We start from the raw sequence: 15,329 nt of genomic DNA on the forward strand, positions 1-15,329 counted from the left end.
TTTCATTCTGAGCCGTCTCTTTTATCATAAGCGCAAAAACATCCCATCAGGCTCGTTCGATGTGTCGAGTGTAATCAGCTAACTGGAAGTAGCATCCGTCGGAAAGTTCCCCCCTTCAGCAGAGTCACTTCCTTGTCCTTGATACCTTCTTTCCGCATCCCTCTGAAGGGGACCCAACTTTTGCCACCCCAAAACGTGCCTTTTGGGATATTATTGATTTTAGGCTGGTTATTGAGAAACAAAAGACTCAGAAAGAACATTTGACCCTCCCCTTTCCTATCTAAATGAATTCAGATAGAAAAACCTGCTTCAGGAAGAGAACCTTAGCGTATTCACCTTGGCACATATGAATTAATGTGGCAGACAGAGAGGATCCAAGCACAGATCTGTTCACTAGATTCCCCTCTGTGCCCCATTGTTTCTGACTGGCCCTGAAAGAACTTATTTACCAAATGTTGGCTCTTTCTCACCTAACTGTGAAATGCCTACCACCCCCTCCTTAGGCCAAAATGACACATATACCTCATGCTGTCTCACTGTCTTCAGAATTTTCATGCCTATGTGAATTCCCTGTGCACACATTTAAAATTTGATTTTCTCCTGTTAATCTGCTGTATGTCATTTGAATTATTTGATCAGCCAGAAGAACCAAAGAGGTAAGGCGAAGGTTTGCCTGGCCCTGACACCCCCGAGTGCCCTTTGCCAAGTCCTCCCTCCCTGTACTCGCTACAGAGGCCATCAGTGTAAAATCCATCCCTACAAGGCCATGCCTCCATTTATGTTCATTCTTTTATCAAAACCCAAGATACAGCATTGGAGAAGACGTGGTACAGCTCTGCCTCTAACTGGCTGGGTGACCTTGCCAAATAGAGTATGGACACCTAAATCGTTAGCCATGACCTTACTCTTACCCTCAGACCCTGTTACCTTTGTCAACAATAGACCATCCGAACCTAGAGAAAAGTTTCATAAGAGTTTATTTGAGCCAACATTTTGAGGATGTGCCTGGAAGCAAGATCTCAGAAGGCTGAGAAAATCCTCCAGAGAGTGGCAGCTTTGTGATTCTTTTTGTGTATTTAAAATCAAAGGAGAAAATGTAAAGAAAGTTACAAGAACTCCATTGATGGTAGGTTATGGAGGTAGGAGAAAGCCAAGTGGAAAATCTCGAGGATTGAGATTTTCAAACCTTCAAAATGGAGAAGCACATACTTCTTTTACATCGGTGGGTACAGGAGAGTTAACAGTCAGTATTTACGGCACAGACGGGCTACGGGCACCGAGATAAGAATGACGAGTTCTGTGATCTCATGCGCCGGAGCCTGCGGTTGTGCCTTCGAGGGTCTGGAAAAGAAAATTACTTTGACATTTCAAAGGTATGTTATCCTAGATGCACGAAGATAATAGGTCTCTTTCAAGATAAAGATTGACCTTTTATCAAGCAAGCTACAGGCCTGGGATGTGACTACCTACCATGATCTTCTTAGTTAGGAATTTTTATGTTCAGACCATCCTGTGTGGTTGTTTTCGGTCCCTGAGTTTGTAAGGTCTGTCATGCAGCACCCCTGAGCTTGTCAGGTTTAGTGTATAGACGCCGTTTCATTCACACCTTCCTGCCTCAGTCCCGGGATCCTCGCCTGGCAAAGCCTCGATGTCCACCCCTGCACTGGGCTGGACTGACTCTTGCAAGTGGGATGCGGTGTCAGATCAGACAGGCATAATTAGGAGGTCATTTTGGTGTTAACAAGCTGTGTTGACCTGGAGCAAGTTACTTTACTCCTCTAAGCCTCAGTTTCCTCATATGTAAAATAGGGATAATAATAGTACTAGTTCATATGTGTAAGACTATTGCAGATTAAATGAGCAATGTATGTAAAACAGCACAGTTAGCTGTTGGTGATGATGATAGTGATGGTGATGATGATGGTTACGGTGACGATGACTTCCAACCCCACCCCAGCAGAATATTTTGAAGACTTCAGAAAGCCGTGGCTTGACTCTAGACTGCATCCTCTTCCTCTTTCCTCTCTTGGGAATTTTCACAGATACATACTCCATGATCAGAGCCTGGCATCCTGGCTATGTGCTTTGTCGCAGAGAGAGAGCAGTAAACCATTTCTCCTGCTTGTTCACAGAATTCAACGCCTTGACTTTTCTGTTTCTTTCTTTCTTTTTTTTTTTTCCCTTAAAGTTTTTTTAAAATTATAGTTGACATACAATATTATATTAGTTACAAATGTACAACATAGTAGTTAGACATTTGTATAACTTACGAGTGGTCACCTCAATAAGTCTAGTACCCATCTGATACCATACAGTTATTACAATAATACTGACTACATTTTCAATGCCGTACTTTACATCCTCATGACTGTTTCGCAACTGACAATTGGTTCCTTTTAATCCCTTCACCTTTTTCATCCAGACCTCCAACCCTCCTCCTATCTGGCAGCTATTAATTTTGTTCTCTATGTCCATGAGTTTGTGTCTGTTTTGTTTGTTCATTTTGCTTTTTAGATTCTACATGTAAGTGAAATTATTTGGTATTTGTCTTTCTCTGTCTGACTTATTTCAGATTCTTAAAAGCTCTCTTTTGATATTCTTTCATGCTGTGTGTAGCAGTAGCTATTTTTTTTACTGCTGTGTGTTTTTCTATTGTATGAATATTCCTTAATTGATCTATTTCACTGTTGATGGGCATTGGAGTTGTTTCCATTTGGGGGCTATTTTGACTTAAGCTGCTATAGAAATTCTTGTACAGGTCTTTTGTGGACAAGCTCATTTCTCTTGACTATATAGCTAGCACAGTAGGATTGTTGGGTTTATGGAAAGCATAGATTAGCTGTAGTAGAGGTTGCCAAATAGTTTTTTCCAAATGATTGTACTAATTTACATTCCCACCAGTGAAGTATGAGTGTATGAGTTTCTCAATATCCTTGTCAACACTTTGTTATGTTGGCCTTTTAATTTTGGTCATTCTGGTGGGTGTATAATAGTATTTCATTGTGATTTTAATTGGCATCTCTTGATGCAGTACCGATGTTAAGAAACTTTTATATGCTTATTGGCCATTTGGATGTCCTCTTTTGCAAAGTACCTGTTTAAGTCTTTTGCTAATTTAAAAAACTGGATTATCCTTTTCTTTTTGTAGGAGCACTCTACATATCTAGACACTAATGCCATGTCAGATATATTTATCATGAACACCTATCAGTCTGTGGTTTGCCTCTTCACTCTCTTAATTTTATCTTTCGTTGAAGAAATTTTCTTAATTTTAATTGAACAACCGGCTTTTTAATGATTAATGTGCCCTGCTTAAGAAATCTTTGATTACTCCTAAGGTAATGAAAATATTCTTTCTTTTAGAAACTTCATTGTTTTACCTTTCATGTTAAGATCTAAAATCTATTTTCAATTAATTTTTGTGTATACTGTGAAGTAGGGGTCAAAGTTCATTTTCCCATGTAGATATACAACTGATCCAGGACTAGTTATTGAAAAAACTATTCTTTCACTGAATTGCAGGAGTGCCTTTGTCATAAAGTAATTATATATATATAAATTCTCAATTCTGGTCCATGAATCTGTTTGAATAACTTTGAGTCAATACCATACTGTCCTAATTATTGTAGCTTTATAGTAAATCTTGATATCTGCTAGTATAAATCTTCCAATGTTATCCTTCAAGATTATCCTGGCTATTCTAGATTTTTTCCCATTGCCATATAAATTTTAGCATGCCAATTCATTCATACATTCTCTCTCTCTCTCTCTCTCTCTCTCTCTCTCTCTCTAACACACACACACACACACACACGTGCGCGCGCGAACACATCCTTCTGGAATTCGATTGGGATTGCATTAAATTCATAGGTTATTTGGGGATAGAATTGACATCCTGACAATTTCGAGACTTGACATATGCCTCCACTGTTTAGGTCTTTAGTTTCTTTCAGCAAGGCTTTGTCATTTTCAATGTTGGAAAACCTTTTTAAATATATCTTTTGACATGATTCTTTCCTTTTTATTTGGGAGAAGGAGTAGCAATGTAAAAACTATTGACCATCAAATTCTGTTTCCGGGCTATTGATGATAGCCTTTAGAGCAGTCTAGAGGCGCCGTGGAGGCGTTGGTCGGGCTGCCGCAAACCTGCCCAATGCCTGTCATGCCCCAAATGCCCATAGACTCACTCGGGCCCCCCTGCCTCGCTCTGTCCAAACGGTTCTGCTCTGACTGTTTGTGTCGCTCTCTCACTCCTCAGGACTGGTTTCATTGTGCTGCTCACCTACAGCCGTCTGTCAGACTAGCCGTTTGCTTGCAATCTCGCTTAAGTACAAAGATACTTTACCAGAAGGATGTAGGGGGCCTGCACTGGAACCTTGGAGAGGCTACTACCGACGCTGTAATGCCCCACAGACCTCTGCAGATGTGCTCGGGCTAAAGATACTCTCTGCCCATTCCGAACTATTCCGAGTCATTCTCCTTAAGTTTGTTGTATCTAGTTGTTGTATCCCTCAAACTAAATATATCTGATGTGGTTTGGGACAGTCTCATCCCTGCAGCATCTCCTCATCCGGAAGGGATACCCAGGGCCCACAGGTGGTAATTGCCCCCTACCTGCTCTCCCCTGGACTGAGACGTCCTGGGTTCACGTCCCTCCCTGGCACTGATCGGTGGCGGGTTCGTGCATGAGGTTTCGTTACGTAAACCTCCCCCAAGAATCTTATCACCGACGATGTCAGGCACTTCAGTCGGGTCACGATGTCCTCCACGTGTGAACGGAGTGGGCGAGCAGAGTGGACGCTGACATGGCTGTTGGAGGAAACGGCTGCAGAAGCAGGGGCGGGTCCAGGTCTCTCTGAGCCAAGAGTGGTCTTTACGACCAGGACCTCAAGCAGAAGCGGTGTCGAAAGCCCAGTCGGTGGCCAAAATCCCTCGTTACAGCTGAGCTCCAGAAAATGGAAACCAGCAAACAACAGAGCAGCCCCCTGAGCTGCTGGCCTCAAAGGCAGCCCGTTCAGAGTTAAAACAAGAAAGAATCCATCTGAATGCTCTGGAGAACAAGCTCAGTGAAGCTTTTCATTAATTGAAGTTTGGATGAAAGTGCTAGACTCACTCTGGGACTCTCCCAAAATTAATTAATTGCTTGGCTGAAATGAATAAATGGGAAGCTTAAGAAAGGGGATTGCACTTCTCTGTCTACAATGGGTTGCAGGGTCCATGTGAGAGAGACTCAAAGGAAATTCTGGGCCCAGGATAGCGGGATCAGTAAGGCTGAACCAGAGACGGTGGCCCGCACTTGGGCTGGCTTCCGTTGTACAGCCCCCTTTGCTAAAGAAGGGATGCCTTTGTTTCACTGCCACTTGCTCTCTCAGACCTTGCCGGGAATCACCTCCTTCAGGAAGCCTTCCTTGACCTCCTCTCACAATCCCCCCCAGCCATCTCTGTGTTCCTGCACACCCTGTACCACCAGCATCACAGCACAAAACGCTCCGTGCCATGATTGGTGGTCCTGTCGTCCATCTTCGCCACTTGACCGTAAGCATCTCTATGAAGAGGCGTGCCTTAGTTGTCTTTATATCCCGGTATCTGTCACACGGCATGATACGTGCGATATGTTTAAACTCAATTGCCGCTAGAAAGAAACCTGTCAAAATGCTTGCATGGTTTATTTGGGTACCATTGTAATTGGTTGTAAGAAAAGTCTCTAAAGGTACAAATTGGTTGAAGACGTGGCTTCCCATGTGTACTTTTATTTTTTATTATTGTTTGAGAAGCCACATACTCTCGTTTAGGCAAATTGTAAAATCCACATGGCTATGCAATAAAAATACGGCATTTTATATGCCCAGTATATAACAACGTAGTCAAAAAGTTCACTGTGTGTATTTCAGGCCACCTAACACGCTGTCCATCACCAACGTGCTGTGTATCTGAGTACACGGGAACCACACACGCTATTTCTAAAGGTACCCAGGACTCCTGGCGCTCTTCTTGACTGTCTCCATCACCCGGGCACGAGTGGTTTGGCCTCAGTTAAACTGGAGCTATCTGGTCTTTAAAGATTTCTTGTTTGGGGATTTCTTTTCCTGTCTCCCCTCTCAGAGACTAGGCATTATAACAATGGAACACCGAGGGGGAACTGAATTTGCCGTTAAACACAGAGTCCTTGAAGACTTTCTTGCGCGTAACTCCTTCCTCTCAGAAGGTCTGCAAGACGAAGTGTCCTAGCAGAGCTGAGCAGTGTTATGCTCCATGAGCCCAGGGACTAGGCAGGCTCACCCACCCATGCAACAGATGCCACTCTGGTCACCACACTTCTTTCCTGATCACTTGAATCTACTGAGGAAAGAAAATAAGTATGGCTGAGAACAGGTCACATTTAAAGCATATTGGCAGCGAAGACCTTATTTTCATCAGTTAGTGTTTGGCTATGATGAATTAATGACCTGGGAGGGGGCTGTCCAGGGAGGGGCAGGGCGACAAGTAGATACTACAGACAGATGGAAAGTGCCAAAAATACATTGTATCTGCATATGGTTTTGTTCAGGGGCTTGACTGCTCACAATTGCCTTGTAAGCTTTAAGTGTATGTCCCAGGCTGACAGTCTCTCTCACCAGAAGTCAGGAGCAGATGGGCTTGATTTCCTGAGAGTTTCTCTTTGCAGAGATCGGAAAAAGTAGGAAACAGTCAGTAACAGAAACAAACAAACAAAGGAATGAAATAAGCCAAGGCAAACAGTAGCAGAGTTGCTAGATAAAATACAGGATGCCCAGTTCTATTTGACTTTCAGATAAACAGTAAATAATAATTTTAGTATAAGTATATCCCGAATGTTGCCCAAGACGTACTTACATTAATAAATTGCCTGTTGTTATGTAAATATACTTAGCACTACTGAAGTATAGTTATGCTGCATTAAAAATGGTTAGGATAATAAAGAAAATATTGTTATTTGAGAATCTAGTTAATGGGGTGTCTTATATTTTTTATTTGCTAAACCTAGCGACTCTGAAACAAGGGCAAAGAACGTCCCTTCCCATTCCCCCTTCCCTCTGAGCCAGGGTAGTAAGTGTAATCATAAAGATTCTTTGGGGCTTGACAATTCAGCTCCTAAGGTGGGCTGCCCTGATGTGGGGTGGGGCACAGACAGGCGGAGTGCAAGGTGGGACTCCAGACCCAGAGCCGCACTCTTTCCCGAGAGCCCAAAAGGTGGGGGCGGCCAACCTGGATGCACACAGCAATCCCGGGGGTCGCGGGCCCACTGTGGCTGCCCTCCAGGGAGAAGAGACTGAATCCCAGGGATTGAAAGATCCTGCGGGACAGGCCCTAACAGAAGTCAGAAATCAACGGCCCGAATACGCCTGTCATCGCTTCGTCTCACACTGACAGTCACACCCAGGTCTTCATGCTGCAAAGCCACGCACAGGTGCCCGCCCACTGTAAGCAAACCTAATACCACAGATGAAAATCTGGACTTGCCCAACGTACAGTCGTGAGTGATTATTTGATCCTTTGACAACATTATCGATCACAGGCTTTCTTTCATTAGAAAAACTCCCCTCATGCTTTTAAAATGGGATACCATTTGGAAAAGAAAAAAAAAAAACAAAAGAGGAAAATTGGTGCACTGCCCTAACAAAGGCCAGGGGTGGCCAAAGCGAGTTATCGCTGCAGAGGGACGGGCCCCTGACAGATATTCGCAGGTGGCCAGGATGTCCCTGAGCATGAGGAGGTTTGGCAGTATGTGAAGAATAGCTCCACAGCTACAAGATGCTTTGCCGGGAGGTCCATGGAGCCAGCCTTGTTATACACAGGCACGCTGCGTGAGGCCCGGCTGCTGGTGGCTTCCATCTGCGAGGTCTGCCCTCACCTTGGACGTAGCTGGCAGAAGTTGGAGAGATGGAGAAGACATGGCAGAGAGTGGCGATGGGCAGGAGAGCTCTCTGCAGTGGATGTGGCGGTGGAGAAAACAGGAGTGACTTGCTCTGGCCAAGTGGTACGTGGGACAGATGGACGGGAGCCGCCAAAGGACTGCGGGGAACCGCTTTAAGAAGCTGCCATGCGGCCAGCGTTCGGTGACAATCTGCCCTGAACAAAGTGCCAAGTTATGAATGCTAGCAGTAGAAAAATGATGAAAACGGTAATGATGTTGTTATAACAGTAGTAAAATATTTTTGAATAACATAAAACAAAAATTTCAGAGTAATAAAATAATAATAATAATGAGAAGAAGAAGAAGAAGAAGAAGAGGAGGAGGAGGAGGAGGAGGAGGAGGAGGAGGAGGAGGAGGAGGAGGAGGAAGAGGAGGAAGGAGAATAGAAAAAGTCCGATCCTCCATGTATCAAGGATTAAATCGTGTTCCCCCCAAAACAGATCTTTCGAAGTCACAGCCCCAATACCTCAGAATGTGACCTCACTTGGAAATAGGGTCCTGGTAAATGTAATTAAGTTAAGGTGGAGTCGTACTGGAGTAGGGCAGGCCCCTAACCTGATGTGACTGGCGTCCTAAGGAGACAGGCATGTGACAGCAGGGACACACAGGGAGCACATCGTGTGACGGGAAAGGGAGCGACTGGGGTGACACGGCGGAAGCCAAGGGACACCGGAGAGTGCCAGGAAACCACCGGAAGCTGGGAGAGAGGCCTGGAACACACCCTCCTCTCACCGCCTCAGAGGCACGTCTACCCTGCCAAGACCTTCGCTTCAGACTTCCAGTCTCCAGAGCCGAGACAATAAATTCTGTTGTTTTAAGTCACCCAGTTTGTGACACTTAGCTACAGCAACCCTAGGAAACTAGTACACGCCAAAAAAATAATAATCACCATCGAACGATGACTGTGTTGCAGGCACCGTGTTAAGCGGCGTACCCAAATTATATCACTCATTTCTTCACCACAGTCCTGTAGAAAAGAACCTCTATTATCCCACATCGCAGCTGAGTAAAGGAACGCTTAGAGAGGCCTGAGGTCAAATCACGTTAGGTGAAAACTCAGACAACAAAGGGAGACGTGCTTTGGGGTGAGAAACCTTCAAACCACGCTTCAGAAACAATAACGTACTTCCGGTTCAGCCCTAGTCAGGACTCAGAGGGAAAGAAGCTTAAACTAGGAAGTTATTGTATGAGTCAGGATAGGCTAGGGCGTGCTGCAGTAACAAATGAACCCTGGAATTCCGTCCCCGGATGTCTCTACCACACTCGTTTACTGGGTAGAATACGTGGAGTGGCAAATCTAGGTCGTGACTAAAAGGAAGGGCAAAGAGCAGTTTGGGGAGAATAAAAATCCATGACTTTTTAAATAATAACGTTGCTAGAGGGAGAAAAATCAGACTTCACAATCAAAGAGAAAGTTTCTTGACGGTAGCTGACTGGTGAAATATTAGTGGCTAGACGATGGTTAAGTTTCTCACGGATTACGTGTGTCAGGATTCAATAGGCTGCCCATTTAACACTTTTATGTTTTTTCATGTATGAAATAACCAAAACCTTTTATTCCCTGGAAGGAAACATTATATCCTGATAAAATCTTTATCCAACACATAGTAGATGCCTATTTAATGTTTGTTAAACAACTGAATGAAATGAATGTTAAACAATCATACTGTGAAATAAGACACAGGTAGAAAAATCACCGAAGAAAAGGGCAAAAAAAAAAAAAATAAAAAAAGAGCAACAAAAAACCATGCCCTGTGTTGCTTTTCTGCTCTGAAGTTTGTGTTTTCATGGGCCAATAAAATCAAAAGGAAAAAAAAAATGGACAAGTTGGCCAGTGAGGACATTAAAAACAACAATAATCACCTACTGGTACCATCAATAAAATGACTCGAAACATTAGGCTGGACATGGAATTAGAACGACCTTTGAATACATTTAGCTTTTTAAAAATCTCAGTGCATCGTCCTTATTTTTCTCATTTTGATGAAGAGAAACTCACTAACCGGCACTGAGCTAACCCCCGCCTTCCCTTCCAGAAGTCTTCCAGACAGAATCCAGGGGTGGTAGGGCCTGGAGTCAGCTGTACCAACAGGACTGGGGAGAGTTGCTGCCCATTTTTGGAGGGGGGTGGTGCTCCCTGGGACAGTGCCACTCCTGGTTCCTAGCTGTCTACCACTGAGCAGGGCAAGGTGGGGCCGCGGAATTCTCTCTCTCATGGGACGGCACTCAGAGCCCTGGCTCCTGGACTCCTGCCCGTGTCTCCCCAAGCGAATAGTTCTCACAGAGATTAGCCCAAGGCCCAGTCTCCCTTCCTCGCAGCCCCGAGTGTGCATTTCCTTTCCTTCTCTCTGCATCCACTTGAAAAAGCTGCCAGCCTTGCCACTGCCTGACTGTCCCCTGGCCTGGCTGGCCCTGCAGCTCTCTGTGGAGCTTCCTGGCAGCCAAGAGGTGTGGAAGACAGAAGCACAGAGCCCAATGTTAGATTCTGGGGGCTGGGTCGTGTCACTGAGACCTGGGTCCTTCTCTCTCAGTTTGTCCCCCACTTTCCCATTTCGGCCATTACTGAGCTCTCTGCCCCCTGCCTCTGCTTCTAGACTCCTGTAAAGAGGAGGGAAAGGTGTGCTTATTCAGTGACTTTGACCCTCCAAGGCACACAGGCTCCAGGAAGGAGCCATCTGCGCTCCTTGGGGCTGGGAGATGTGGCCCTCAGTGTGGGTTATAAGAAAGGTGCAAAAATGAGTTCAATGGACATTCATAAGAATTTTCAGTTATATTTGCACACAGGTGATGACATTCGAAGGGCCGTAAAAGGCAGCAAGGGCTTTTTAATTAATTGGATGACATGGCCATTTGGGCAGCCAGGAATACAGGTAAGATGTAACAATTAATACATTTTTTATTGAAACAGGACCCAGGGCTGCGGTTTGCTCCTTTTCACCAGCTCTTGTTTGGATATGCATGTCTGTTTTCCCAAGTTTAAACTTTCAGGGTTATGTAAGTGTTCTTCTTGGCTTATAACCAAACTTCCAGATTATCGGGAGGTACCCCGCACGAGTGGGACGGTGGCATGGGGAATCCACGTGACCCTGGGCTGACTGGCCGGGCTGCCTTCTAAGGAAAGGCTTTGCTTGCAGCTCAGGGAAGAGAGTTCCTTGCAGGTAGGTCCTAGTGCCCATTTTCGAGACTTTCTGGCCAATCCTCTGAGCATCTCCAGTTCTCAAAACGGTAACCAGTGAAGGTAGGAATTCAATCACACTTTGCCCCTTGAAAAGACCACCGAACGCAATGCAACGTCTGTACGAGCGGGAGCCACTTGAGAGAAAGTCAGCATTTCCAGTTCTTCAAGTTCCTATTTCAGCGGCGTGCTCAGCCCTGGATCAGAACAGTGTGGTTCTTGGAAGCTATGTCTTGTGGAGCCCAGATTCTAAATGTTTCCTCTCTTCTCTTGCTCGCCTCCTTCTGCTGAGTTACCATCTATCGCCTAGCTGCCGATTAAAATGAAAATTATGATATTTCTGTAGGATTTGCCAACATGGTAGAAGAGAGATTATAGGCAGGACTGAACATTTTCAGACCTCTTTTGGTAGAACACTCTGTATATCACTTAGAACATTATATCTGCCCTAAAGCCCAAACCAGCCAGACTCCTGCTGGCCCCTGTGGGCCTCCGGAGTTTACAGAGAGGATTAATGGCTCCCAACTCTTACATTCCTAGTGAAAGACCTACAGAAATGCAAAGCACCCAGCCATCAGCTGAACAACTCCAAATGCGGAAAAACAAGCTGGGGCCATGGGGACCCCCAGGCATCAGACTTCCTGCTCCAGAGGGTGTGAGAGGCAGAGGCTCAGCTGTGGGCTCCTGGGGGAAGGCAAACATCTCAGCTGAAGAAAAGCATCTTAACCTTTTGCAACGTGCACGGTGCCAAGAAGGCCTTCCAGTCGTGGTGGTGGTGGTGGTGCTGGTGGTGCTGGTGGTGGAGTTCTCTTTGAGTGTTCCACTCCGTGTAAGTTCAGCAAAGACTTTAAACCCCAAGCCGCCCCACCCCCACCCTTTACTTCTCAGTCCGACTGGCAGTTTTAATGGGAGGTTAGTGGGACCCGTGGGAAACATGACAAGCAGCACAGGAATGTGAATGTGGTGTTGCCTGTGACTAAAACAGACCAGATCGTTCAGATTATTGTCTCTTTACCTTCTATTTTTCAAAAGAGAACATTGTTGTTTCTTATCATAAAACAATGTATTACTCATAGGAAAAAATTCAAACATTAAGAAAAGTATTAGAAAGTTGAACTCTACCAGCCTGAGATAATGACTTAAAATTTGGTGAACATTTTTCCAGGTGTGTGTGTGTGTGTGTGTGTGTGTGTGTGTGTGTGCACACACACGTGTACTAGAAATAAATTTACAGCAAGGGGATAATATTATGCTTATTTTTATGTTACTGCCTTTTTTTACTCATCAATATATAACACTAACTATAGCCATTTCTCATAACTACTTTGCATTTTATTGTATTATAATTTATTTGATTTGATATACATTTAGCTTTTTAAAATATTTTATTGTTATAAACTATACTGCAATAGGCACTTTTGGGGGGTTTTTGGATGATTATTTACTAAAAAGTAAATTTATAGATAGTAAATTGCTGCATCGAAGGGAAAATGTATTTTAAATTTTGATTCCGATTGTTGTTTTGCCCTGAAGTTTATAATCAGAGTTCAGCTGTGGCCACTTCCTCGTATGCTTGCCAACACCAGGCTCTGAGATGCTTTTTAAACATGGCCAGTCTGTATGTGTACACACATACACACACAGACATATACATACACATGTTTTAATTTGCATTTCTTTGATTACCTGTGATAGTAAACACATTTTTGTGTATTTACTGGCAACTTGCTTTTTTGTTTTCAGTGAAGTAGCTTCCTGTGTCCTTTGTCCATTTTTCTAAAAGGGTGTTACTACTTCTTTTCTTTTAATTGTAAAATTTCTTTATGTGTTAGATATATAAGCCCTTTGTTGTATATTTTTAGAATATATTATTTGACTTTCTGTTTTGCTAGTATAGAAGTTGTTTATTTTTAATGAGGTAAAACTTATTAGTATTTTGAGGAACTGTGATTTAAAATGTTTTAACCATGACATATTATTATTATACTATATTTATGGTTTATTTATGGTTTTTTTTTTTTTTTTTTTTTTTTTTTTTTTTTTTTTTTTTTTTAAAAAAGGAAATCTTTGTTCTACCAGAATCTTTTTTGGGGGTAAGGCAAACGATAGAGATTTAACTCCTTGACATCCAAGTAATTTACCAGTTATCGTGATATCATTAATATCTTTTCTCCTTTTGATTTGAAATGCCTCTCTGAACACATATTGTATTTTCCTTTATTACACAGTCCTGTTTTTACACGCTATTTTCATTCATTGATTTGATCGGCTACTTCTGTGCCAGTAACCACACTCTTTTAATAGATGTATATATAAAAATATATATAATATATATATATTTTTTTAGGTGAGATAACTCTTGGTTGATCTCACAGATTACAAGGACCTTGTCATCTTACAATCCTTTATTTATTTATTTATTTATTTATTTATTTATTTATTTATTTATTATTTTTTTAAATTATTTTTTATGCCTATAGTACCTGGTCTTCCTAGGCGGTCTCCCATCCAAGTATTAACCAGGCCCGACACTGCTTATTTTCTAAGATCAGACCGGATCAGGCTTGTTCAGGGTAGCACGGCCATAGACAATAGATTATATTTTGATATTAGATAAGCTCATTATCCATCTCCCCCCACCCTCAAATCTCTGCCTATTCTTCTATGTTCTACTTTGACTTAACTTTAAAATACTTTTTGTTGTCGAGTTGATTGAAACATGTAGAAAAGCATACAAATCACAGTATATGATTTGATTAATTTTCAAACATGAAAACATCATGTTCTTACTTCTCAGATCAGGAAACAGAGCATTCCCAGAATCCCCAAAACTCCCCTCATGACTCCTGGTCGCTTGTCCCTTTCTAATGGTAACCACTCTACTGCTGTCAATTACCACATTCATTTTGCCTTTACTTGTTTTTAAAATTGTCATAAAATATGCATAATATAAAATTTGTCATGTTAACCATTTTTAAGTGTATAGTTTAGTAGTGTCACATCATTGTGTAACCAATCTCTAGAACTCTTTTCATGTTGCCAAATTAAAACTCTATGCCCATTAAACAAAAACTCCATTTTCCCTTCTCCTTCCCCCGGCAACCACCATTCTACCTTCCTATGAATTTGACTGCTCTAGGTAGAATCATACTGTATTTGTCTTTTCGTGACCGACTTATTTCACTTAATGTTATAAGGTTTATCCATGGCGTAGTGTGTGTCGGAATTTCCTTCATTTATATGGTCGAATAACATTCCGTTTTACGTGTACACCATACTTTGTTTCTCCGCATCTGTCGGTAGACACTTGAGTTGCCTCCACCTGTGGCTATTGTAAATAACGCTGCTGTGAGCGTGGGTGTGCAAATATCTCTTCAACACCCTGCTTTCAGTTCTTTTGGGCATATACCTGGAAGTAGGATTGCCGCATTATATGGTAATTCTCTTCATAATTTTGTGAGGAATCGCCATATCGTCTTCTATAGTGGCTGCACCATTTTTCAATCCCACCAACAATACGAAAGACTTCTAATTTCTCCACATCCTCGCCAACATTTGTTATTTTTTTTTAATGTAGTAGTCATCCTAATGAGTGTGAGGTGGTTGCCTTTAGCATCATAATAACTTGTGATATCTAGTGTGAGTTTTTCAACTTTGTTCTTCTTCATGATTATTCTAGCTATCCTAGGTCTTTGGCTTTTTGTATTTCCATATATCATTTAAATTCATTTATCAAGTTCCACCATTAAAAACAAACAAACAAACAAACAAGCAAACAGAACTGTTAGGATATTTTTGAGGTTTACATTGAATCTCCGGATCAATTTTGAAGAAACTGATATCCTTACAATATTATGTTCTCTAATCTGTAAACATGATATATCTTTCCATTTATTTAGGTTTTCTTTAAAGTTTCTAAATTATGTTTATAGTTTCTATATAGAGATCTTGCACATCTTTTGTTAGAATTATTTCTAAGTATTTGATTTTTTATGCTATTGTAAATGGAATCAAGTTTTGAATTTAATTTTCTAATTCTTTGTTGTGGCTCTTTAGAAATACAATTGATGTTTGTGTATTGACCTTCTTTCCAGCAAATTTGCTTAATTTACTTATTAATTCTAATAGTTTACTCACAGATTGAGCTGCATGTATCATTAATTTTCAGTTTTCCTTACCATTCAAATATTTTCTTCTAAACTATTTATTTTAAGACTATGT

At 42.2% G+C, this 15,329-nt stretch overlaps 1 pseudogene; it reads right to left on the reverse strand.

Moving 5' to 3' along the window:
• Positions 1 to 13,579: 13,579 nt before the first annotated feature.
• On the reverse strand, positions 13,580 to 13,698 carry LOC118612724 (annotated as a pseudogene).
• Positions 13,699 to 15,329: the final 1,631 nt, after the last annotated feature.

The sequence above is a fragment of the Rousettus aegyptiacus genome, unplaced genomic scaffold, assembly GCF_014176215.1.
Source record: "Rousettus aegyptiacus isolate mRouAeg1 unplaced genomic scaffold, mRouAeg1.p scaffold_m13_p_16, whole genome shotgun sequence".
NCBI lineage: Eukaryota > Metazoa > Chordata > Mammalia > Chiroptera > Pteropodidae > Rousettus > Rousettus aegyptiacus.